The 24,515-nt window shown below is 41.6% G+C and overlaps 1 protein-coding gene and 1 long non-coding RNA gene across 3 annotated transcripts in view; one reads left to right on the top strand and one right to left on the bottom strand.

Moving 5' to 3' along the window:
* The window catches only part of THSD4 (thrombospondin type 1 domain containing 4), a 574,709-nt gene that overhangs the window by 232,080 nt on the left and 318,114 nt on the right, over nucleotides 1-24,515 (top strand). The window lies entirely within an intron of this gene.
* LOC141570632 (uncharacterized) lies at nucleotides 1,612-23,510 on the bottom strand. Of its 2 annotated transcripts, none has more exons than XR_012494857.1 (3): nucleotides 23,377-23,510; nucleotides 17,081-17,295; nucleotides 1,612-1,978 (listed from the first exon to the last, which is right to left on the bottom strand). It is a non-coding gene; the product is annotated as an uncharacterized LOC141570632 (long non-coding RNA). The 2 variants fall into 2 exon arrangements; XR_012494856.1 differs by lacking the exon at nucleotides 1,612-1,978 and adding an exon at nucleotides 8,501-13,075.

Here is a 24,515-nt window from a genome sequence, read left to right on the forward strand (position 1 = left end):
AGTCTGCAGTGTTAATGCCGCAGAGGGGTCTGCAGTGTTAATGCCGCAGAGGAGACGGACGGAGAACAGGCCTGAAGATGCATGGACCCGAGGAGTTGTGGGCAACACCCAGGGAGGGTGCAGTGGGCCCTTATGTGTCAGGACAGCTATTTGCTACCTAAATTAACAGTGTACTTCCAGGGAAACCTGCTGTGAACAAGTTTACAGGTCAAACCTGCCAGGCCTCCGAACTTTGTGATGGAGAGAAGTCATTCTTTAGAATGGTTGTGATCCCCTCCTTGCTTCCTTCTCAACCCCCTACACACATACACATCCCCCCACACTTCCACCCCTTTCTATCAGTGACTCCTCTGAAAGCCAACATAAAAGTAGCAGAACAGAAATTGTTCTACCACGTGCCACCAACACATAGACTCAGTTTTTCAAGGCTAGCCACATAAATGCACACAAGAAATTGTCTGCCTTGTGCAGTTGTTCAGGTTGTTCACTGCGCAGATTATTTCATTTAAGGGGCAGCATTTACATTGTAGGTATCGTTAGTATTTTGATTTTTTTCATATTTTCATTGACCGTGTTCATTCTAAAGATGAGTGATTTGCATATTTACTGGTGGTTTTTCCTACCAATATCAATGCATAATGACAATTTTCTATCAGGTGGAAGTCAAGTAGAAAAGGAAGGGATAGTTTTACTACTTCTTATAAAAGCACCTTGAAGGAGACTTGAGTCCCCACCAGATTAGAGGGACAGCACTTTGGCTGCTACATCACCAGCCATCATCCGTCAGGTGGAACTGATGTGGGATATTTCTGTGAGTGCCAGGATGGTGTCGCAAAACCAAAGAATGGAAACACGGACCAGGGAAAGGCGAGGAGTGGCAAAAGAGGATAGTTCATTAAGAGGAAAGGGTCACAGCTCTTGAGCGAGAGGGGATCCCATCCGGGTGCCCAGTGTCTAAGACAAAAGGCTCTTATTCGTATGTATTTTCTTGCCCGCTTGGAGAAGGGAGCTGGCGCCTTCTAATGGGATTTGTCTGTCAAATTTGTTCTGTTTGTCCATCCTGAAGGAATTAACGAAATAACCCATTTTTATCTATCAGATCTGCTCTGTGTGTCTGGCCAAAAAGGATTTATGAGATAACTTACTAACCTCAGGGTGCCGTTACATTTTGTCTTGGAGCAAAAGAGCCATTTCAGAACCTGGAGTTTCAGGATATGGCTGCCTTTGTTTATTCCACCAGGGACCTTCCTGTCTACCCAACAACATGCTAACTAACCTGTCTTAGAACCATTAGAATGGGTTCTGGTCGGTCCATTTCAACTTGATAAGCATTTATCGGATACAAGTACCTGTGGTGTGAGAGGATCTCTGTCCAGGATACAAGGATGAAAAAACGAAGTTCCATCAACCTCAAGAACCTCAGATCTAAGTGGGGTGCAAGCAGGAAAACAACGTAATGCAGTGACCATAGGGATAAAGTGCTGGAGGCCCGGGCTCAGCCCTCCCAAAACCACTGTTCCACTCCATTATGCCTTTTCTTTTAATGGAATGAACTTCAATGTTAGCCATAATTAATTTATCATTTTTAGTGGATCTTTTATTGTCGTGAGTCACTGCTTAATAAACCTAATCTCCTAGGCAAAGGAAGAGGTCATTTGTTTTAAACAAGTTGTTGAGATGAAAAGCTTTTTAAGGCTTCTACCCTTGGATTAGGCAGCTGTGGAGAGAGAGAGAAAGAGAGAGTTTTTCTTTAGCTTTTCTTATGTCCTCTTTCGTGTTCTTAATATTCAGATTCAGAGACGGGTTTCAGGGGTGCATTTGTAGCTGATGGTTCTGGAGGGTCAGGCTTGTTCATCTCTGCAGTTCTAAGTTCTCTTCCAGAATCACGGAGGAGGCCTTGGCTCTCTTGGCTCTGACTACTGTTTCCTAATAGTCAGGTGTTTGCATATCTTGTGTGTCCTTCATCAGCCCTCCACTCCTAAGAGGAAAACAAGATTAGCCCAGCTTTATTTCCTTGCCAACCTCCCACTCCTTCGAGTTTGCAGTCTTTGAGAGGCTACGGAGATGGCTTCTTTACTTGTCTGGCCTCTTTTTCCTCTGACCATCATACATAGTATGGGCGTGAGAGATCCTTCCAACCACCGTGCTGTACAGAGAAAGAGACAGAAGCCCAGAAAGACGCTCAAGTTCATACTGTGAGTTCAACACCGGGAAGCAATAATTTATAAATACAACTTCCATTGGTTTACTTTGAAGAAATGAATGGAGACTAAACTGCAAAGAAAAGAGGAAAGTGATGCTGATGAAGAAACCAACGACAGAGAAGTCGTGGCCGCATCCAATACGCGGTTGTATTCCCTGGGCTGTTCACCGAGTGGGTGTCTGGCCAGGGAACAGTGAAGGCCCACGGACAGAAAGCCAGAAACTTGGAGACAAGGAAACGGGAGACTGGCAAACGCAGCCGTGTCCTCACTGCCCACATGTGTATGGGTTTGTTTTTAAAATCAAAGATAAAACAAACAAACAAACAAACAAACAAAAACAACAACAAAAAAGGGAGCTATTCAGTAGTTTGCCAGCCAAACAAAGGAGCTTGAGCTGTGAGCTGCTAAGATCCCAGCTCCAGGCAGTGCCAGCCTGAGGAAGACAGGAACCCTTGATCTCCAGGTAAACAATATTCAGATTCAGAGAAGGGTTCCAGGACTAACCCAAGGGTGTACAGTTATAAAGAGAGACTGCTGGGGACCTGCCCACACCGTCGAGAGGAGATGGAGCGGGGCTGGGTGGTGGGCTGAGTACTGCAAATACCACAGGGATAAAGACCGTTGGAGAAATAAGGGGAAAAGGCAGATGTTTGAAATAAAATGGCGATGCTTATAAACGAGAAAATGAAACTGCAACTTTGGCCTAGATTTATAGGAAAACAAAACTAACATTATCTGCCTTTAATGCAGACATCTAACTTTCCAGCAGATGGGGATGTTACCACGTGAAAGAGAAGTTTGACAGGTGAGACCGGCCCCAGACTCTCTTTTCTCCAGAACAGGATGGTTTTTCTTAGGAGTGAGACTCAGAACCCCTAAAATATGTAGACTCTGCTATTTAGGTAAATAACACTTTTTAAAAGAAAATGTAGGCGTGACCTAGGATCCTCATTCAGAGGGTAAGCTTTTTAAATGATGAAAGCCCTAGCCAGTTGTTTCCTCCTTGCTTTGGGAGAATTTGGCAAAAACCCTTTGTTTTCTAAGCTTTGTATTTGGAAACCATAGGCAGAAAAGGGTTCTATTTGCCTTAATCAACATTCATTTGCATTACAGTATTAGCTACTTTAGGAGTCAGGGTTTCAGGGTCTTTTTGTTTCTGTTTTTGTTTTTTCCTGGACCCTAGAGGTTCCCTTGCTGCGATAGGCCTGGGGATCACACTGTTTTCACAGTTTGCTTGCTTTTTGTTTTAGGCTTCTGAGGACCTGGGCAGGATGCTTTTATCGAGTGTTTGAAGAATTGAATAGCTGTGTACTGGAAGCCAGCCGCTAAGCATAACTCATTAACATTAAAAAAAAACCTGCCTGAGTAGCTATAGAAAGATCCTTTTGACGCTAATGTTGTCTGGGTGATCTCAGGTGTTAGAGAAACATCTTCAGATCTGCTCAGGATACTGTGGTTGGTGATTATCTCCAAACCAAGAAAATGGTACCCATGAATCAGAGCTTGTTTAAGGGTTAGCTGTAGGTAGAAAGCACGCCTTAGGTGTAAATAGAATATTGTTTTAGCTCCCTAATGGCTTTTTCCTAATTGAGTTTTTAAAAAGAACTCAAAACTCATTCAAATACATTTCAAGAGAATTGTAATATGTTCTACTGTACTTTTAGATGTTAGTCTTAGAATAAATTCCAGGAGGGGGATGAATGGGTTAGTGGTTATGAATTATGTTGCCTGATACCTACATTGTTTTCCCCAAAGCACTGGACTAGTCATACGAATATACCATGTTCACCCTGAACTTGCTTTATGTGCAATCAGTAAAAAAAAAAAGGAAAAACGCTTTTTTCGTTATAAGTATATATGGCAAAGGCTTAGAAGCAAATATTATGGTCTGTTCAGGGAATTTCAGGCGTGGAGCTCAGAATCCTGGTCAGCACAGTTTAGGAGAAGCATCTTGGAGATTTTCTCCTTAAGCTCAGAACCCCTGTTCCACATTCCTCTGAGTTCAAGCAAAGGTTACCCTCCCTTGGCCAGGGGACCCCTTGCTGCCTGCCAGCCAGGGATGTCTGGATAGTCTTTTGATCTTCTCTTTTTTTCTCAACCCAGAGCTATTTAATCCCTCCTGGGAACAGCAGAGGCATTTGTTATTTGGCCATCAACAGTTAACTGCTTTTGTGGTTTACACACATACACAGAAGACAAATCAAAATTGCACTCAGGATATCACACATTCTCAGTAAAACCTGAGACTTTAACAAGAACTTTACCTTGTTTCACATAAATCATCCCTTGAATTTGTCCAGAAAGAGGCAATCAATTTGCGTTTTAACACTCTTGAAGGCTCCTTACATCTCTGTCTTATAGCTGCTTGGTTGACTCCCCTTGGGTTCTCAGTGATTCATCAATTTGCTCACCAAACCCACATGGAGTACCCACTCTGAACCAGGTGCTTTGTAGCAGGAGATGTGGGTGAAGCAATGGAAATTTAGCCCCAGTGACAGGGAACACAGCAACCTTCGTGCATGCTGTATTGTTCTGGGGTCAGTAATGTCATTTTTGTTCGCAAAGGAAAGCTGAGTTTTCCATCTCCCAGAATGTGTGCCCTTCTGAAAGGTTTTCTGTTGTTCAGCTCATCCTGTATGCCCAGCAGAAGACAGAAAGCAAATCTCTGTAGGCCAGAGTGATCTGGTAGGAAATCGTCCCAATGACTGGAATTTGATCACCAATTTCAGTTATTGTATTGATTTGATTCTTTGGAATATACTGGGGGAAGGGCAGAGTTTTTGCTTTTATGATTTTTATGAATTCTGGAATATTGCCTCCATTTAAAAAAATACGGTAAAATACGCGTAACAAAATTTATCATCCTAACTATTTTTAAGTGTATAGTTCAGGGGTGTTAAGTACATTCACATTATCGTGCAACCAATCTGCAGAACTCTTTTCATCTTGAAAAACGGAAACACTGTACCCATTAAACAATAGCTTCTCATTTCCCTCTCCCCCAACCCCTAGCAATATTATTCTATTTCCTGTCTCTATGAATTTGACTTCTCTACCTCATACGAGTTCAGACAGTTAAGTTTGCAAACTTGCCACCATGCGCTTACATTAGCAGCACTGTACAAACAGCTCGGTAAGGTTTCATAACCTTGGTACATCAGTGTCTCACAGCTGTGTTTGACTCGATGTGTGGCGATGTCTTGTTGAGTGGCGTTCATTATTGTTGTTGCGTGTTGTTGTGTGCCGTCACGAGAATGTCTGATCTTGAATTTGCGTAATGAACAAATTTCTTGCTAGACTTGGCAAGAGTGGAAGTGAAATCAGGGTCATGTTAGTCCAAGTTTATGGGGATAATGCCATGAAGAAAATGGCAGTGTGCAAATGGATTAAACGTTTTTCTGAAGGGAGAGAACACGTCACAGATGAAGATACGTCAGGGAGGCCAGTAATGAGCAGAACTGACGAAACATTGCAAAAATTCATTGAATTGTGCGTCAAAATTGTCAGCTTACTGTGAGAAGCATAACAGACCAAGTAAACATCGATAGAGAAACAGTTATGAAAATCTTAACTGCAAATCTTGTCATGAGAAAGGTGTGTGCAAAAATGATCCCGAAGGAGCTCACCGATGAACAAAAGCAAAGGAAAGTTGAAGTTTGCCAAGACCTTTTGGAGAGGCAAGATGGTGTTTTGGATTGTGTTATCACTGGTGGTGAAACATGGGTGTACCAATATGACTCTGAAACAAAACGTCAATGTGCACAATGGATGTCAGCCAATTCTCTACGACAAAAAACATTCTGTCAGTCCAAATCAAGAGTCAAAACTATGTTGCTAACCTTTTTTGATATCAGAGGGATTATTCATTATGAATTTATAACAACTGACAAACAGTTAACCAAGTTTACTATTTGGAAGTGCTGAAAGGCTGCGTGAAAAAGTTAGATGAAAACGACCTGAACTTTTCACCAACAATTCATGGCTCTTGCATCACCACAATGCACCAGCTCACACGACACTGTCTGTGAGGGAGTTTTTAGCCAGTAAACAAATAACTGTATTGGAACACCCTCCCTACTCACCTGATCTGTCCCCCAGTGACTTCTTTCTTTACCCAAAGATAAAGGAAATATTGAAAGGAAGGCATTTTAATGAACATTGAGGACATCAAGTGTTACAATACGATGAGTTCTCTGATGGCCATTCCAGAAGAAGAGTTCCAAAATCGCTTTGACGGGTGGGCAGGGTGCTCACATCAGTGCATAGCTTCCCAAGGGGAGTACTTCAAAGGCGACCATAGTGATATTCAGCAATGAGGTATGCAGCACTTTTTCTAGGATAAGTTCATGAACTTAATTGTCTGACCTCATATAGAGGATGCCAAAAACATGTATACACATTTTAAGAAAGGAAAAAACTGTATTAAAATTGTAATACTCAATATATACTGATAACAGAGGATGAATACAAGTCATATGTATACATTTTTTGGCACCCCCAGTATACAGTGTCCTTTTGTAACTGGCTTATGTCACACAGCATAATGTCCTCAAGCTTTATCCATGTTGCAGCCTGGATAAAAATGAATTTCCTTCATTTTTAAGGAAAACATATATACCACATTTTGTTTGTCCATTCGTCTATAGATGGATACTTGGGTTGCTTCTACTTTTTGGCTCCATGTGGCTGTATTGTGACTAGTGCTGCTATGAACATGGGTGTACAAGTATCCCTTCAAGACCCTGCTTTCACTTCTTTTGGATATATACATGTATTCAGAAGTGGAATTGCCGGATCATATGGTAGTTCTATTTGTAATTTGTTAAGGACCTGCTAGACTGTTTTCAATAGCGACTGCACTATTTTACGTTGCCATCAGCAAGGATTCCAATTTCTTCAGTCCTCACCACCTGTTATTTTTCTTCTTTCTTTCTTTCTTTTTCTTTTTCTGTTTTTTTGGTTTTTTTGTTTTGTTTTGGTTTGGTTTTTTTTTTTGGATAGTAGCTATCCTAATGGGTATGAGATGTTGGTTCCATTTTTAAAGGTGAAATAATAAAACAGAATGAACAATAATATCCTAAGCAATCCCTGTATTTTCATATAAAAGGATATAAATCAGGAAATGCTAACATTTTCCACTGTACACCTAGTATCAAAAACCAAACAGAATGGCCCCAATAGTATATAGGCCAAATGTGTAAGAGAGATTATATTACATTTCTTCTCTATTTGTTATCTACTCTGATTTTCACAGGATATCTCTTTTGGTGAACCCTCTGTATGGCCTTAACTGGACAATAAAAGCAGGGGGTGATTAGAGAAGACTAAGGAGATGTGATCAAACAATACAGTGAATGTTTAAATTAAAAAAAAATAAATAAATGTATTACAGTAAAAGACACATTGCCATTAATCCCCCTCAAAATACTCCCCCTCACTTCAAACACACTTATCCCATTGTTCTTGCCACTTTATGAAGCAGTTCTGGAAGTCCTCTTTCGTGAATGTCTTTAGTGTTGCTCTCATGGCTGCCTCAATGTCCTGAATCATTTTGACTTTGGGTAAGAGCCAGAAGTCACATGGTGCCAGATCCAATGAATAAGGTGGATGAGGACACACTGTAATTTTTTTTTTTTTTACAGAAATTGTCCCAGAAGGGATGTGTGACATAAAGTCTTTCCATGGTGATCAAAACATACAGTGAATGCTGCTGCCGAGGGCCATCCAATGGAAAGGCAGGGATCTTCAATATGGGTAGCAGCGCGTTGAACCTTAGTAACAGTGTGTGACAAGTTTCAACTTGTTCAGTGTAGTCAGTCAGGTATGAGCTACGGTTGAGAGGTGTGTTTTAAAGTGTGCCGTAAATCATCCTCCATCATGACAATGCTCCGTGTCACACATCACTTCTGGTATAGCAATTTCTATCAAATAAAAACATTACGATGTGTCCTCATCCACCTGATTCACCGGATCTGGCACTGTGTGACTTCTGGCTCTTCCCCAAAGTCAAAATGATTCAGGACATTGAGGCAGCCACAACAGCGCAACTAAAGATACTCACGAAAGAGGATGTCCAGAACTGATTCAGAAAGTGGCAAGAATGATGGGATACATGTGTTTGAAGCAAGGGGTAGTATTTTGAGGGGAATTAATGGCAATGTGTCTTTTACTGTAATACATTTTTTTATTTAAACATTCACTGTATTTTCTGATCACCCCTCATACCAATATGGATAGAACTGTTGGACGATTTCTGCATTGCATGGGCAAGTTATGCAAAGTTCGACTTTCCTTTACATACGTCTACAGGATTAAATCCAGTTTTGCATCTTGTATCTTCCTGTGTCCACCCTGTCAAATAACCTTCCCCTGACCTCTAGCACTCTGAACCCACAGAAAAAGACTTTGAACGTCCTTGGTGTACACTTGTGCTTGCCCACTTTTCAGAGCTTTGCACTGAGGAGTTTACTATATTGGATTATCCAGGAATTTTTCTTGGTCCCTGACCTACATAGTACAGTGGAAGGGGAGTAGTAATAACTTGGATTAATCAGTGAAAAAGGTCACATCCTTTCCTCTCAAATATATTGGGCATTTAAAGAAAATTCTCTCTTTTCTGGCCCTCTCCCCCAATTTTTTACGTAATTATGGATGGTGAAGTCTATCCAAAGGAAACCAGAGCATCAGGATGTATTGCTGCATAGTCAAGGTCAAGTAAAGGACTGAATCTAGGAAAAGAGCCAATATCACAAAGGTTTACTAGCAATGGCTGTATACTGTTGGGAATGTGTATAGGGCACATTATCACATTCTGTCATCACACATTTTTCATTGAAGCTGAGCATGCTTGTGGTGGGAACTTTTGCTGAAAGAAAAGAGTAGTGAGTCCCTTACTAAGACCCGTGTTTGTCAGTGGATGACGGTTGAATTTCTGGATACTGTGGCCCTCAGAACACAGGAGACTCTCAGAAGAAGGAAGATTAAAACCATTCCTCTACACAGACCCAATAAGGAAATGAAACTTGCAGGTGGCTATTTGCAAAACCATAAAGAGGAAGAAAACAGAATAATGAGATCCCGAACAGCATTCCCAAGGTTTGGCTACTTAGCAGCTGGAGTCCTGAAGTGCAGCCAAAAGCCATGGAACCATTCTCCCTCCCCTTCTTCCAGACGTATTTTAACTTGGCCATGCTTCTGTGACAATTATCAAAGAAAATTAAAAGAACAGGCAGCTCAGAGGGCTTAGGGACATCCTAACACTAATTAGCTACCTCCAGGCAAGGGAATACTTTTAATAAAGCCTGGAGACTACTGGGTACTACCACCTAGCCCATCTTTTTACTGCCCTGGTTGCCACATTCTGATAATGGTAGCTATTTCTATGTCTGCAATTATTAGAAAGCTTCCAAGCGCAGACATTCCATACTTCCCTGGCCATGTTGTTCCAGGGAAGACGAAAGGAAGTGATCATCGATTTGGTACCTGTGCTTTTACAAACATTCTCTTATTTGATTCTGAGACAAGACTGTGAGAGAAGCATTGAAATACCCATTTTGACAGATAAGAAAAGCAAGTTTCATAGACATAATTTGTCCAATGACACAAGTTTAGTAAGTGGCAGGGCTCAGGTGCAAACTCAGTAAGTTCATGCAAAAACCATGCTCTTTCTCTGTGCCTTTATGCCTTTCAGTAGATTCACAAATGCCAGGCAATTTGTCTACAGGTCTAACCAGCATCTTTTCTGCTGCATTTCTTTGAATGCAGTTGCACTTTGAAGGTCTGAATGGGTCCTAAAGACCTTGGCTATGGAACCATAATGCTGGCAGTAGCAAGTTTTGCAAAATGGCTTTGAATCTCAGTGAGATTGAGAGGAAGGCTACACCTCATTTAACTCAATGGCCACCATCCAAATTGTCCCACAGTCAAGAAGTGGGATGCTTTTCATGCTGCTTCTGTACACATCCTTTGTTCTTCCTTTTTGTCTTTGCCCATCCTTTCCCCCAAATATCACAAAACATGGTTTCAGCTGGAGGTTTCAATTAGGTTCTGGCATGATGAGCTCATGCCCCGCTTTGTGTGGCCACCACAAGGACATCCTTCCCGGCGCTTCCTCTGAGGGGGAGCTGGGGCTGCTGAATTCCCTTTTCATGCTGCCACAAGGCAACCCACTTCTCATTTGTCCAAATCCTTGTTTGTCTTGGGGAAGTGAAATGCTTGCATTTGATTGTGATTGGGATAGATGGACGCCTTTTAAAGTCCCCTGGAGGAATGAAAGGCAAGCTTACTCAGGGGGATTATCCCCTGCATTGAGTCCAGTTGAATGTGGAGGGCTGCCTTCGTTTGGTAAATAGTGGTGGAGGGGCCCGCCCCCTGCCTTTTTCTCCTGCCGGTTGGGCATATTTGGACAGTACGTGCTCTGCCTGCAGAGAGGCCTGAAAAAAGTCTCTTAGCAGATAATTGGGGCCTGAAAGGGACAAATGAGGCTGGATGGTGAGTCTCTTCAGGGTCACAATTTCCACCTTAAGGTAAAGATGATCACTGTCCACACTTGCCATGTAAATCCAATGGGCTGCCATGCCAGAGTAAATTCACCAAGCCATCAAGGAGGAGAGGCTTGGTTCTGGGCTCTTGTAGAATCTCCGGGCAAAGGATGGAGTCCAGCTGGTGGAATCAGCCACTTGCTAGGGTCCTTTGTGTCTGTCCCTGTGTTTATGCATGTGCAAATGGCCCCTGCTCTGTCTGGCTTGCTGTTTATTTTGTTTGGAAAGCTTCTGGCTGTCTGGGATTGTATCTGTTCATTCCCCTCTGTATAGAGGCATGTAAATGAGCTTGTTAATTCAACTGAGCAATTGATTAAGCTGTTTTTTAATGTGCTCAGCCGCTGTCCTGGGCCCCGCAGGAGGCATGAAAGAAGCCCCAGTGAGGTCTCTCTGTGCCTCGAGCAGCTCCAAGGTCCTTTCTAAGCCTCCTGTTCTTGGCTGTGAAGTTAGAAGATCAGACTAGCTGATTTCTAGGACTCTTCATGCTCTAAGGTTCTTGGATTGAGGTCATTGTGTTACCAGAGAACAAGGGTTCTTATATGGTTGCAGGAAGGCATTCCAGGACGTCCTGAATAAGCCATGCGAACAAAGCCAAGCAAGCATTGGATTTATTAAAAGAAAGGAAACAGTACATTCTCAAGATGGCATGACAGTGGGCAGGCCTAGAAGAGCAACTGCACCAAAGAACAAAGAGGCTTAGGATTTTATTCGAATGAGGGCGCGAAATATTCAGGGGTGTTGTCGCAGCGTTCCCAGGGTGAGTCTTTGCTGACTACTACTTCCCATGAGGAGGTGGGATTCCCTGTTCTTACTTGGAACCTTGTGGGAACTGTCATAGTGACACATGGGCTGGAGATTTTTCTTGGCTGCTCTAATAACATTATAATCCATTACAATTAGCCACATAGCTACACCTTTTCTTAAGAATGATCTCACCTCCTCTCCTTCCTATGTTTCCCCACACTTCCTCCTTCCTTCGTACCCCGTCTCTCCCTGTGGTCCTGTTCTTTCTGCCTATGGTAACAATTGGAGACAAAAAGATATCAAGCCAGCTAAAAAATAAAACCTATTGTGATTAAGAATACAAATGAGTTATGTAGAAAAATGTGTTCTTTGGTTGTATCAGAATAATGTTGCTAGCAAATAAAATAATGCCCAGTTACATGTCAACTTCACATAAACAGATAATTTTTTGGTGTAAGTACATCCCATGTAATATACATTGTACATCTGAAAATTTTAACTGGGCTTCCTGCATTTTATCTGGCAGCCCCAGTCCTGAGAGATCATGAGACCTGTGACTCACAGAAGTGCCACCTATCCAGGCGTGCTCCTTTCTAGGATGTCTTGCTCTGCTCGCCAGCCACACTGGCCACCTTTCCACTCCTCCTGATGCAGGGCTTTGCACAGGCCGCTCCCACTGCTTGGGATGCTTCCTTCTTAGCCCCTCCCTCATAGCACTAACTCATCCTTTAGATTTCAGTTCAAAAGTCACTTCCTCAGTGAAACCCTTCCTGATACCCTAGAATGAGTCGATGTCTCTGTTCTGTATTCCTGGGGCGACTGCCTTCACAGCACATGCCCCAATTTTTAATGTTTGTATATTTCACAAACATATGCTGACGTGAGGTTTGTGTCCGTAGGCATTCTGGATATTCTGGATAGGTGTACCAAAGAAGTAGAGCTACAGAGGTGAGAATGCCCGCGGTGTTTCCAGAGCAGTGAAGAGAGCAGTTGAGTAGTTGGTTTAAGACCCAATAGTAGAGAAAAATGTCCTTGAAACCATCTGAGGATAGATGTTCTGAGGCCAGTGAAGAACTCGGATGGCTGTGAGACGATGACGGAAGTCATTCTCCACTGGGTTTTGTTAAATCCCAAAAGGGGCCGCCGTGTCCGAGAGCCCTCCGTGGGGCTGCTAAGGACCACTGTCTGAGGATGGCAGAGGGCATCAAGTCGGAAATACACAGTGAGCTCTGCTGTGTCCCAGACGCACAGCGTGTGCCGAGCACGAGCAGGCCACACACTCAGGAGAGACACAGGCAATGCCCACTCTTTCTGTTCCATCTTATCCTGCAGTCAAGTTGAGACAAGGTGACCTGGGGTTCCTTAAAGCCTTGCCCTGATTTCTGAGAACTTTTCATATGAAAAAGTTTCTTACCTGAAGCCATCAAAACTTTCTTCCTACTGAAACCTTCTTCTTCCAGTGTCTTACCATGTCTGCTCTTCAAAGTTTAGAAGTGAGATTAGTGCCTTTGTTGGAACCACCACTGTGTTTTCAGGTCTGTGGACTTGCTGCTTCTGCCCACGTATTCATGCAGTAACATTTTCCACCTGTGGACCAGCCAGAATTGTGTTCTGATTCCTGTTGATTACTCTGGCCTGCTGCCCACAGACTGCAAGACACATGTCTACACACACACAATTGTATATACACATACATGCAGGTATATACTTACACATAATACACACACAATAATAAACACGTATATGCACATGCACATAACACATACATATATGCACATGCATATATACACACATGCATTCCTACATGTACAAGGACACGTGTACACATACATGCATGTATACATATGCACACATGCATACATTTATATATACGTATATGTATATTTAAGTAAGATGATAATAGCAGGAGATGGGAAGTAAAACCACCCTTGTCTGGCTATTGCCTGCAGAGGTGATACTATCCCCTCTGCCTCTGAGTTTCCCTGGCTTCTGAGACTTTGGCTTGACATGGCGTTTGTGCCAGAGTTCCCGTCACCAACTTCCTTCTCAGAGCTCTCAACAGCCTGTCCTTGACAAGAAGAACCCCAGCCACATTGTTTTTCTGGAGGATGTGTATACATTCCATATTTTAATATGTCCATATTTGCTCGGAGAGAGATATATTTTCCCAAGCCATGAGAAACTGGTTAAGCCTCCCGCTTCTCTTGAAGCTGTCAAGCTGCTTTCCTGACAGTTAGCCAAACTGGCTTTCTACCGGCTGAACCCCCTTCAAACTCTTATTTTTTATTAAATGTAACATTGTAAGATGTAACACTACATGTCACACAGCTTGAATAGTTTTGAACAGCATGGTGTTTTTTCCACAATGGTATTTGTTTTCAGTCACTTTTTCCAGCTTTAGATTTACTGTGTATGACATGAGAGTAAAAAGAAAACATTTCAGAAAAAGGCTGGGTAACTTGAACAAAGTTGGCTTAGCCAATTCCCATGGAGCTCCGTGTCTAGGAACTTTCTCCAAATGGGAAACTACTGCTGTTCCATGTTCTGCTCTCCAGAAGGGTACAAAGAATGCAAGCCGTGGTGCTTCACAGAACTCTAGATAGGTCTCTGCATTCTCTCCACAAGCACGTCGGTCTTGCATGACCTGGGCTACTGGTCTACTTCTGCAGCCTCACCTCCTAGCATCTCCCCTCGCTCTCTGCTTGCGCCATGGAGAATGTCTCTCAGGTCCTTGATGGGCACGTGCCTGGCCTTTGGGTGTGGTCTTTGGTACCCCTCGGCCTTCAGTGCTCTTCTCTCCTCGCCTCCCTCTCACATGGTAAACTCCTACTTATCCTTCACGGTTACAATCTCACATTTCTTTGTGTGGATACTTAATGAATTCCTGCCTTTCCCATGGGATTGCAGCTACACAAGGTCGAGGACCTGGTCTCTTTTTCTTATCATTTCCTTAATACTTACGGTAGTACCTGGAATAAGGCCAGACTCTCAATACATATTTGCTGAGTAAATGAATTCATAAAATAAATGAATTCTGGTTGCTTCATGAGGGCAGAGCCTCTGTCTTATTAACTTGCTTAAACCTAGATTCTGGCACAGTGCCTGGCACACAATAGGTGCCTAATAAATGTTCATTGGATGAGTAAACAAGCATTGCTTCCTATGTGGCACCATGCCAAGTACTGTCCTTGACTTCAAGGAAGTGAGTTTCTACTTAGAGCAGTATTATGTACTCGGATGAAATAATTCAGTGTTCAGTAGGGCACCAAGAATAAGACTTGGCTTCTGAGTCAAACCTGGATTTGAATCCTGTTGACACTACCACTTTCTAGCGGTGTGGCTTTTAGCAAGTTAATTAACCTCTCTGAGGCTTGGGTTCCTCCTCTGTAACATGGGATAATAATAATCTCTATTTCGCTGAGTTGTAAAGATAATATGGCATAATACCTATGCAGTGTCACACACAGCTCTCAGTACAGGGCAAGCACTCTAGCTTGTTAGGTGTCATTGTTCATTTAGGAAATCCCTATGCATCTTAAGTGTGGTAAGGTCACTGACAGACAACATGACTCCAGGCAAGTCTTTACATTTTTCTAAGCTTCAACTTTGTACTATGTGAAATGAGAGAATTAGGTAATGAAACATTTCTAACATCAAACAAACACATTTTCTACACCAAGCAATTCTCCGGGTCTCGGTGGACACCCACTGGTGTCCTACAGTTTAATTCAATTCTGACACTAACTACCTGGAGTTAGAGCAGACCCTGCAGCTTAAGGGCTCAGTCCCACAGGACCACCCCTCAGTTCAGACACCAATCGCAAGTAATGGGTCCCCAAGTAACCCACACTTCTGTCCAACTTGGCTACATATCAGAGGTCTCCACAAGGTGCCCAATAATTGGCTAGAATGGCTCCTAAAACTCGCGGTAGCAGTTTACTTACTATTATCAGTTTACTGTAAAGGAATAAACAGCCAGATGGAACAAATGCATAGGGCAAGGTATAGGGGAAGGGGCGCCTCCATGCCCTCTGTGGGCACGCTACGGCAGAGAGTAGGTGCTCGATAAACAGTAAACACATAAATACTGTAAAAGGTGCGAATATGTGAGGCAGCCAAATCTCAATGTAGACGCTAAAGAAAGAGAAGTTCCTTTTCCCTCTGCTTTCTGAACACTGTGTACCGTACTGACCACTCAGAAGAGAACTTCCCCTTTGCAAGGCCTCTGGATGGGTGTAGTCTTTACTGGCTATCTTGCATGGATAACACTGGAACCTTTTATTTAGTTAGCGGAACACCATGCTGTCTGTCAGTTTTGGCAGTGCATTTCCAGAGTGTCCACTACGGGTCTGATTGCCGGGTAGGTAGGTCTCCTTTCTCCATCCTAGTTCAGTAGCATTGATTAGAGCAGTGGTTCAAAAAGAGGGGTTCCTGGGGCGTCACCCAGGAACTTGTTGAAAATGCAGATTCAGGGGATCCTGAAAATGCAGATCCACCCCAGACCGAATGAATCAGACTCCCCAGGAGTGGTCACCATCGAGCTGTATTTTCACAAGACCTCTGGGTGATTGTGAGTGCACGAAAAGTTTGAGAACCACGGCATTACAGGGCCCCAGACTAAACCTGTGTTTAAGTGTGAGACGTGCTAAGAGGAATTGAACGTCTGGGGAACATGGAGCCAATGATTTTTCGGGATTTAAAAAAAGACGTTTTTGTTCAAGGTTTCTGACCCAAATCCCCAGCCTGTTCAGACTGTCCGTTAAGTAAGATTCAGTAAGGTGCTGCATGTGAACTTCTAAAATTTTAATTACATAGTTGCAAGTATAGGACTGAAGGTTAGGGATATTAGGCGATTGATAAACTGTATGTTTTTGCAATTAAGGTTTAATAATGGAATGCGCCCAAAACAATTTCCTTTTCAGAACAGGCGGAGCTAAGAATTAGACTGTCTCACCCTTCTTCTGACTTTTTCAGAACAGTTTTCTAATTCCAGAGAAGAGGCTGGGCTCTTAGAAGCACTCTCCTCATCTTACTTTCCATAACTTTGTCCTGGAAAATGCAGTCTAGGGGAATGCAGTTTAAATAGTCATCATCCGCGTCTAGTCCAGAATTTGGAGTCCGAGGGCAGGCAGCCCCTTTGTCATAAACAGGCGGTCCGCGGCGGTCACGCCAGCGCTGCGCAGGCTCTGCTGCCCCGGGTTCTTCACCCCGACCGAGGGCTGCGAACTCCACGTCCACGGCTGGGGCTTTGAGCAACCCCCTTTTAGTGTTATTTACACCCTGCATGTACACTTAAGACTTTGCATCCACATGTTTCTAATTCGTTTACACTTCACTCATCAACGTGCTTTGGGTAAGCAGCCTGCCACGTCTGAGTTTTATGAGCTGCGTTTACGAGGTTGCTTTTCTTGAACCGGGATATCGTATATTCTACCAAAAACATGGAACTTGAGCCTGGGAAATGAGGGCTTCGGTGCTAAACTTGGAGTGAACCTGTGAAGTTTGAATGGATCCGAAACTAAGCACAGATGTTATCCATTCTCCAAGAATAGCCTCGTGTATTTATTCACAGACTCTCCTCCGTTTGCTTACCTGAGACTTTCTCCCGACTTAGATGAGGAGGGAGAAAGCGCAATTGTCGGCAAAGCTTGAAGCTCTTTTCCTGCCACGTTTGGCTCCTTCCATCCTTCTGGGAGTCTCCCTCTTGCTTACTAAGAGCTCATGCAAACGAGGTGGGAGCAAAACTGGCTAAAATCTAGAACCTCCACACTTCAGCAGCATTTTGCTCCCCCACTTACGCAAAGTTCCTGAAAAGACAAGGAGTTTTACAGTTTTGTGTTAATTTTGAATAGAAATGGGAGGGACCGACCATTAATAATAACTGTGCAGAAGGATTCTGTTTCTGAGAACCTGAATTGTTGGAGTTATTGCGTTCTTTTTAAAATTAATTTTTATTATTTAACCCAAGTTTTGCATACATGCATTTTACAGTCAAAGAGTTCTACAGACTTTGCCCCCACACCAGCATTTCTTACTCCCTATTTTAACTGTTGTTTTGATATTCAGCTTCTTATCACTAAATAATGCTTACATTGTTACACCTGGATTCTTCAGTTTCAAGTATTTTCTGTTGAAAATGAGGATGTAGCCCTCTTGTCTCATTCTCTCTCTTCACCTCACCACACGTGGGCTCTTCCCATCCCCCACCCTCTTATCATAATTATGTTGTAATTTCAGTTCGATTAATAACGGTTGCTTACATGCGGACCATGGGCACAGTCTTCATAGCAGAGCCGTAAAGTGTACTAGGTTGGTTAGCTCTCTAGGACATCCATCCTGAGGTAGAGATTTGTGCCCAGTGTTTATCGGAGAGTGAACCTAGAATAGTGTGAGATGCAGGATTGGAGAGGGAGAAGTTGGGCTGGGACAGTCACACAAAAGTCGCACCCCGTCCCACTGGAAGCTCTGAGCTGGGATAAGTCCTGCAGAGTTACCCAAAATTCAGCCTGGGTGGGCCTTTGTATTACCACATGGACTGGTCACTGGATGGTGTCTATCTCTGGGGAGGAGGTTCAGCCTTGGTTGAAGGGCTCCCTTAGGCTGATGGCAAGTTCCAGAAAGACACAGCTATCAGCTACCAGCAGGCAACACTCCCAACTAATGGATGATCATGTTTAATAATCTGGACATTACACTGTAGTATCCACTCCATATACTGTGATTACTGTTCTTTTCCTGAATTCCATTTTTTCCTTTCTTGTTACTAAATACCTTTTGTTTTCGATATGTCTTCTTTTTTACGTACTTCACACTTACACAACCCCAAGCTCTCTAAATTGTGCAAATCTATCAATAACTCGATATCTCTATATCTTATCATCACAATATCCTAAAATTGATTACGTATTTTATTCGTTTCATTTCCTGGAAGAAATGTCTCCTAAAACCTTCGTACCTGCTCCAGTCTTTCCCTAGGGCACATCTGCCTTATCAGGGGCTCTTTTCATCCTAGTCCTAAGCACTCTCTCTGCTTCTCTCTTGGGTTACATCTTTGATTTCCTGGATCCCACACATTATACTTTCTTCATTGTGATGATAGAATACATCCTCCAGCAAGTGTACATGAGAGGTAAATGGTTTGAGAATTGAATTTCTGAAAATGCCTTTATTTTTTCGTAAGTGTTGAGTATTCGACTAAATACAATATTAATTCTAATTTGGAAATACTTTCCCTCAAAAGTTATGGGGCATTGCTGTTATCTTCTAGTTTTCAGAGTTATTGTTGAGAAATCCAGTACCATTTTGTTTGTTTCCTCCCTGGTAACCTGTGTTATCTTTTCTTTGTTCCAAGTGTCTTGAAGTTTCACGGTCACGTGCCTTGGTGTTGTTCATTATTATCCATTTGTCAGGAGACTTCCCCATAGGTCCCCTGCGCTCCTGTATGTCTTGTGGAGTATGCAGAGAATGCAAGACCCTGACCACTTTTCAACTAGGGCCTTTCTCAGGGTTGTGTTTGCAGTGAGCAACCTTGAGGGGTGAAACACATTTCTGTCCAGGACAAAGAGCAGGGCTCCTTTTTGCTTCCCATAAAAGCAATGGGTTCCTGAAGCTCAGTGCTCCTGAGCTGCCACGCAAATCCACTGGTGTGCAGCTTCCACTGGGCTCCTGCACGTTGCCCCCAGGGGACCCTGGGGCAAGGGGTATTGACACAAACACACTGATGCCCGTTCTGCTTGCTCTTCCTTGAGCAATGAAGTCCTTTATCTCTGACTGAGGAGTCTTGTGTCTTCTGTCTGTATCCATGAAATAGTAACAGGCTAACTTATTAATTACAAGGAGGGTAAAATCAAATCCCACGCCTAACCCCATTGTCCTGGGCATTTTCTGGGATCCTTCAATCTGGAAACAGAAATGTTCTTGAGTTATTTATTTGATGATTTCCTGGGGATCCAGGAAACTAACTCCTGCTGCTTTTCTTTTTAAATAACAGATTTATTGAGATAAAATTCACATACCATGAAAACCACCAATTTAAATAGTTCAGTTTAGTGGTTTTAGTATATTTAGAAAGTTGTGCAACCATCACCACTACATAATTTCGAACATTTTCATCACTCCAAGAAGAAAATTCGTACCCATTAGCAGTCACTCCACATTCTTCTCGGCTTCCTCCAGCCCCTGGCAGCCACTCATCTACTTTCTATTGCTATAGATTTGTCTATGCTGGACATTAAATATAATTATAAAATATGTGGTTTTTGTGACTGGTTTCTTTCACTTAGCATAATATTTTCAGGATTTATCTATGTCATAGCACGTATCAGTATTTCACAATTGTTATCTTTGAATAATATTCCATGTATTGATGTTACACATTTTGTTTATCCATTAATTCATTGAAGGACATTGGGATTATTTCTACTTTTTAGCTATTATGAATAATGCTATGAATAGTTATGTTCAATTTGAATATGTACAATATGAACATGAAGACGCATGTGTTCATTTCTCATAGGTATATATACCGAGAAGTAGAATTTTTGGGTGATATGGTACCTTTATCTTTGATGTTCTGAAGAACTGCCAAATGCATTCCAAGGAAGCTGTTCCATTTTACAGTCCTATCAGCGTTGTACAAGAATTCTGATTTCTCTACATCCTTGCCAACACTTATTATTATTATTTTAGCCACCTTGGAGTATGAAGTGGTTTTGATTTTTATTTTGCTAATGATTTATAGCTCATTGTGATTTTGATTTGTATTTCTCTAATAACTGACTATATTGAGCATCTTTTCATGTACTTATTATCCATTTGTATATCTTCCTTAGAGAAATATATATTTGGATTCTTTGTCTAGTTTTAATTGGGTTATCTTTTTATTGTTGAGTTATAAAAGTGTTTCATAGATTCTAGATACAAGTCCATTATCTGATATATGATTTGACAAAATTTTGTCTCATTCAATGGGCTGTCATTTCATTTTCTCAATGGAGTTTTACGATGAACTTCAATTGGTTTATTTTTTTCTTTTGTCACTTGTGCTTTTGTTATATCATCTAAGAAACCACTGACTAAGTCAAGATCTTGAAGATTTATACCTGTTTTGCTCTGAGAATTTTATAGTTTTAGCTTTTACATTTAGGTTGATGATCATTTTGAATTAATTTTTCTATATGGCGTGAGATAGAGGATTAACTTCATTCTTTTGCAAGTAGATATGCAAAGTTATCCCAACACCGTTTGTTACAAAGACAATTTTTCCACCACAGTTGGAAAAATTGAGGGTCCCGTAATTGTTTTGGCACCCTCATCACAATCAGTGGACAAAAAATATAAGGGTTTATTTCTGGACTCTCAATTCTATTCCACTGCTCTATATATCTAACTTTAGGATAATATCACACTGTTTTCATTAAAATCAGAAAATATGAGTCCTCCAGCTTTGTTTTTCTTTTTCAAGGTCGTTCTGGCTATCCTTGGCCCCTTGCAGTGCAATACAAATTTTAAGATCAGCTTGTCAATTTCTACCAAAAAAGTCAGCTGGTATTTTGATTGGGATTGCTTGAATCTGAAAATCAGTTTGGGGACTATTGCCATCTTAACAATATTAAGTCTGTTGATTCATTAACATGGATAGCATTCCATTTATTTAGATCTTCCTTAATTTCTTTCAACAATGTATGACAGTTTTAGTGTCTAAGTCTTATACTTTTTTTTTGTTTAATTTATTCCTAAGTATTTTATTCTTTTTGATGGAACTGTGTTCTTAATTTCATTTTCAGATTGCACATTGATAGTGTATAGAAATAAAATTGGGTTTTGTATATTGATCTTGTATCCTGTAACTCTGATTAACTTGCTTATTATTAGTTCAAGTAATTTTTGGTGCATTTTTTTTTTTTGGATTTTCTATATACAAGATCATGTCCTCTAGAAATACAGGTAGTTTTACTTATTTCTTTTTAATCTGAATACTTTCTCTTTTTCTTGACTTATCTCTCAGGATAGAAGTCCTTTTTATTTCCGTAAAATCAGTAGTAATGTCTCCTCTTTATTCTTGGTTTCAGTATTTTAAGTCTTCTCTTCTTTATTTTTGGTCAGTCTGTATAAAAGTTTCTCAATTTTATTGATCTTTTCAGATAACCAACATTGGGGTTCATTGATTTTCTCTATTGTCGCTCCCTTTTCTGTTTAATTTATTTACATCCTTCATTCCATTGGCTTTGGGTTTAGTTTTTTTAGCTCTTTTTCCCCCCAGTTCTTAAGGTAGGATATTAAGTTGTTGATTTGAGATGTTTTTTTTCACAAGATGTTTACCACTATAAATTTCCCACTAAGCACTGCTATAAGTGTATCTCATAAGTTTGTTGTTGTTTTTTAATTTTTATGACTCTCAAAGTATTTTCTGGTTTTCCATGTGCTTTTTTTCTTGATCAGTTGTTTAGAAGTGTGTTTTTAATTTCCACATGTTTTTGAAATTCCCAAATTTCTTTTTGTTATTAATTCCTAATTTTATTCCATTGAGGTCAGTGAACTTAAAATTTGTATGATTTCAGTCCATTAAAATATATTGAGGCTTGTTTTATGACCTAACATTTGTTCCTTTCTGGAAAGTGTTTCATGTACACTTGAGAAGAATATGAATTCTGTTACTGTTGGGTGGTGTGTTTTATTATTATTATTATTATTCAAATTATCAAATTATTATTATTATTATTCACATTATCAAATTATTATTATTATTGAATTGTTCTCATTTAGATTCTGCCAAGTTTACCTTCCTGTATTTTGGGACTCTGTTGGCTTCCTGATGGATTGACCCTTTATCATTATAAAATGCTTTTATTTGTCTTTAACAATGATTTTTGTCTTAAAGTCTATTTTGTCTATTATTAGTATAATCACTTCAGTTGTCTTTTGCTAATGTTCTCATTGCTTTTATAAAGGAGTTCATTTTCAGAGGCTTTAGCCAACCATTCTGGAAAGTGGAACCTCTAACTGCTTCTTAAACACCCTTACAGACAATTTCTCTGTTTATAGGATTCATTCTTCTTTATTTCCAAAGTTACCATTTGGAAATGCTATGATATAGGTAGATTTGTTGCTTTAATTCCCATTTTGGATCAGTTTGCTTGGGTCTGCTAAGTCATTACCATGGGTCTTTCTGCTTTCCACCCTCCAAAATTTTGTAACTATTAATTCCTTTTCTATTTTCTTTGTTTTTTAACACTAGCAAAAGTGTCTTTACACATATTAATGGCTTTTCCAAAGGAACAAAGCTCAATGAGTGGTTTAAATATTTAACTTTATTTGAGGGTTAACCCTTTAACTGTTAGCTGCTTTATTCTAACTAGCCAGAATTTTCTTGTATATTCTCCAACATTTCTTTTTTTTTAGTTATCAGAGGGCTTTCTTACTATCAGGGATCCAAATACCTGGCAATATCCTAAATTTAATTCAAGATAGTGCTTATGTTAAATTTAAATTTAGACGTGGAACTTAAACATCCTTAATTCAAAATAAGAATGGTCAGCTGCTTCCAAGTCTGTTCACTACTTGATTTTCCTCGGAGCAGTGGTTCCCAAACATGACTGTACCCTGGAATCACCTGCAGGGCTTGTTAAAATACAGGCTGCCCAGCTCCATCCTCAGAGTCACTGACTTAGGAGTTGGAGGTCAGGCCCAAGAATTTGCATTTTCAACACGTTCCCAGGTGATGGGGATGCTTCTGGTCCTGGGACCGCACTGGGAATCACTGCCTGAGTGTGTGGGAGGTAAAGGTGTCCCCATTGGGCGTGAGGAGGACATTTAGGAAGCAGCTGAGAACAGAGAAGGAGAGGAATAAGAGGGAGATAAACAGGAAGTAGAAGGATGTACCCACTTACTCTTATCCAATTGCATCCACCTCGTGGCCACTCCTCTGTTGTCTCCATGACAAAATCATGACAAAATCAGCTTAGAGAAGCAGCTCTTGGCATCAGAATTGTAATTCTGTTCAAAGAAAATAAAAGGAGTGAAGTAACTCGATGAAAAATCTTAAACTGAAGGCCCGGAAATGTATTTTTACGTGAAATTTTAAAGTGGTTGGGGAGTATGTGCAGAGTCTGCAGACGTCAGTCCTTATGTAATTTTATGAGAAGCACTAGGTTGAGTGTTGCTAAGGCACCAGGAGCTAGGCAGTTTTGTTGGGAAGGTACTTGTCCAAAGGCTGACATTATCTCCCAAGATCCCCCTTTTCCCTTGTTGCAAGTCTGAAGTCAGGGACACTGTATAAGCCACACAGGCAGAGGCTAAGACCTAGTGGCCGGTTTAGGCCACAGGAAGGAAGAGCCCAGACTTAATGCCATTCCTCTGGGTTATTTTCATGTGTCCATTTGGAGATTCTCCCATAATTACCTCAGTTTTGGCCATGTTATTTTGTTCTTAGAAGGTTCTTTGGGGGCTGGCCCGATGGCTCAGGTGGTTAGAGCTCCATGCTCTTAATGCCCAGGTCACCGGTTCAATTCCCACGTGGGCCAGTGAGCTGCGCCCTTTACAACTAAGATTGTGAACAACAGCTCTCCCTGGAGCTGGGCTGCTGTGAGCAGCCAGAGGTTGGCATGAGCTGCCACGGGCTGCTGAGTGCTGCCGTGGGCTATCGTGTGTTGCTATGAGCGGCCGGTGGCCAGTGTGAGTGGCCGGCAGCCAGTGTGATCCGCCGGCAGCCAGTGAGAGCTGCCGTGAACTACTGTGAGCAGCTAACCGACGACTGGCGACCGTCTGCCTCAGCTGGGGGCAGTGCAAGGCTCATAATACCAGCAGGGGCCAGGGAGCTGTGTCCTACACAACTAGACTGAGAAACAACAGCTTGAACCGGCGTGGGGGTGGGGGAAGGCAGAAGAAAGGGGGAGAAAAAAAAAAGAAAGTTCTTCGGTAGTATGATCACAGATATTGAGAAATAAAGTGGTGACTGCAAAGGATAGAGTTGGTTGGGAGGAAGCCAAGAGAAATGAGAACTCAAAACTCTTGCCCCATATGAGGCTGC

Source organism: Rhinolophus sinicus, linkage group LG03 (genome assembly GCF_036562045.2).
Source record: "Rhinolophus sinicus isolate RSC01 linkage group LG03, ASM3656204v1, whole genome shotgun sequence".
In the NCBI taxonomy this organism is placed as follows: domain Eukaryota; kingdom Metazoa; phylum Chordata; class Mammalia; order Chiroptera; family Rhinolophidae; genus Rhinolophus; species Rhinolophus sinicus.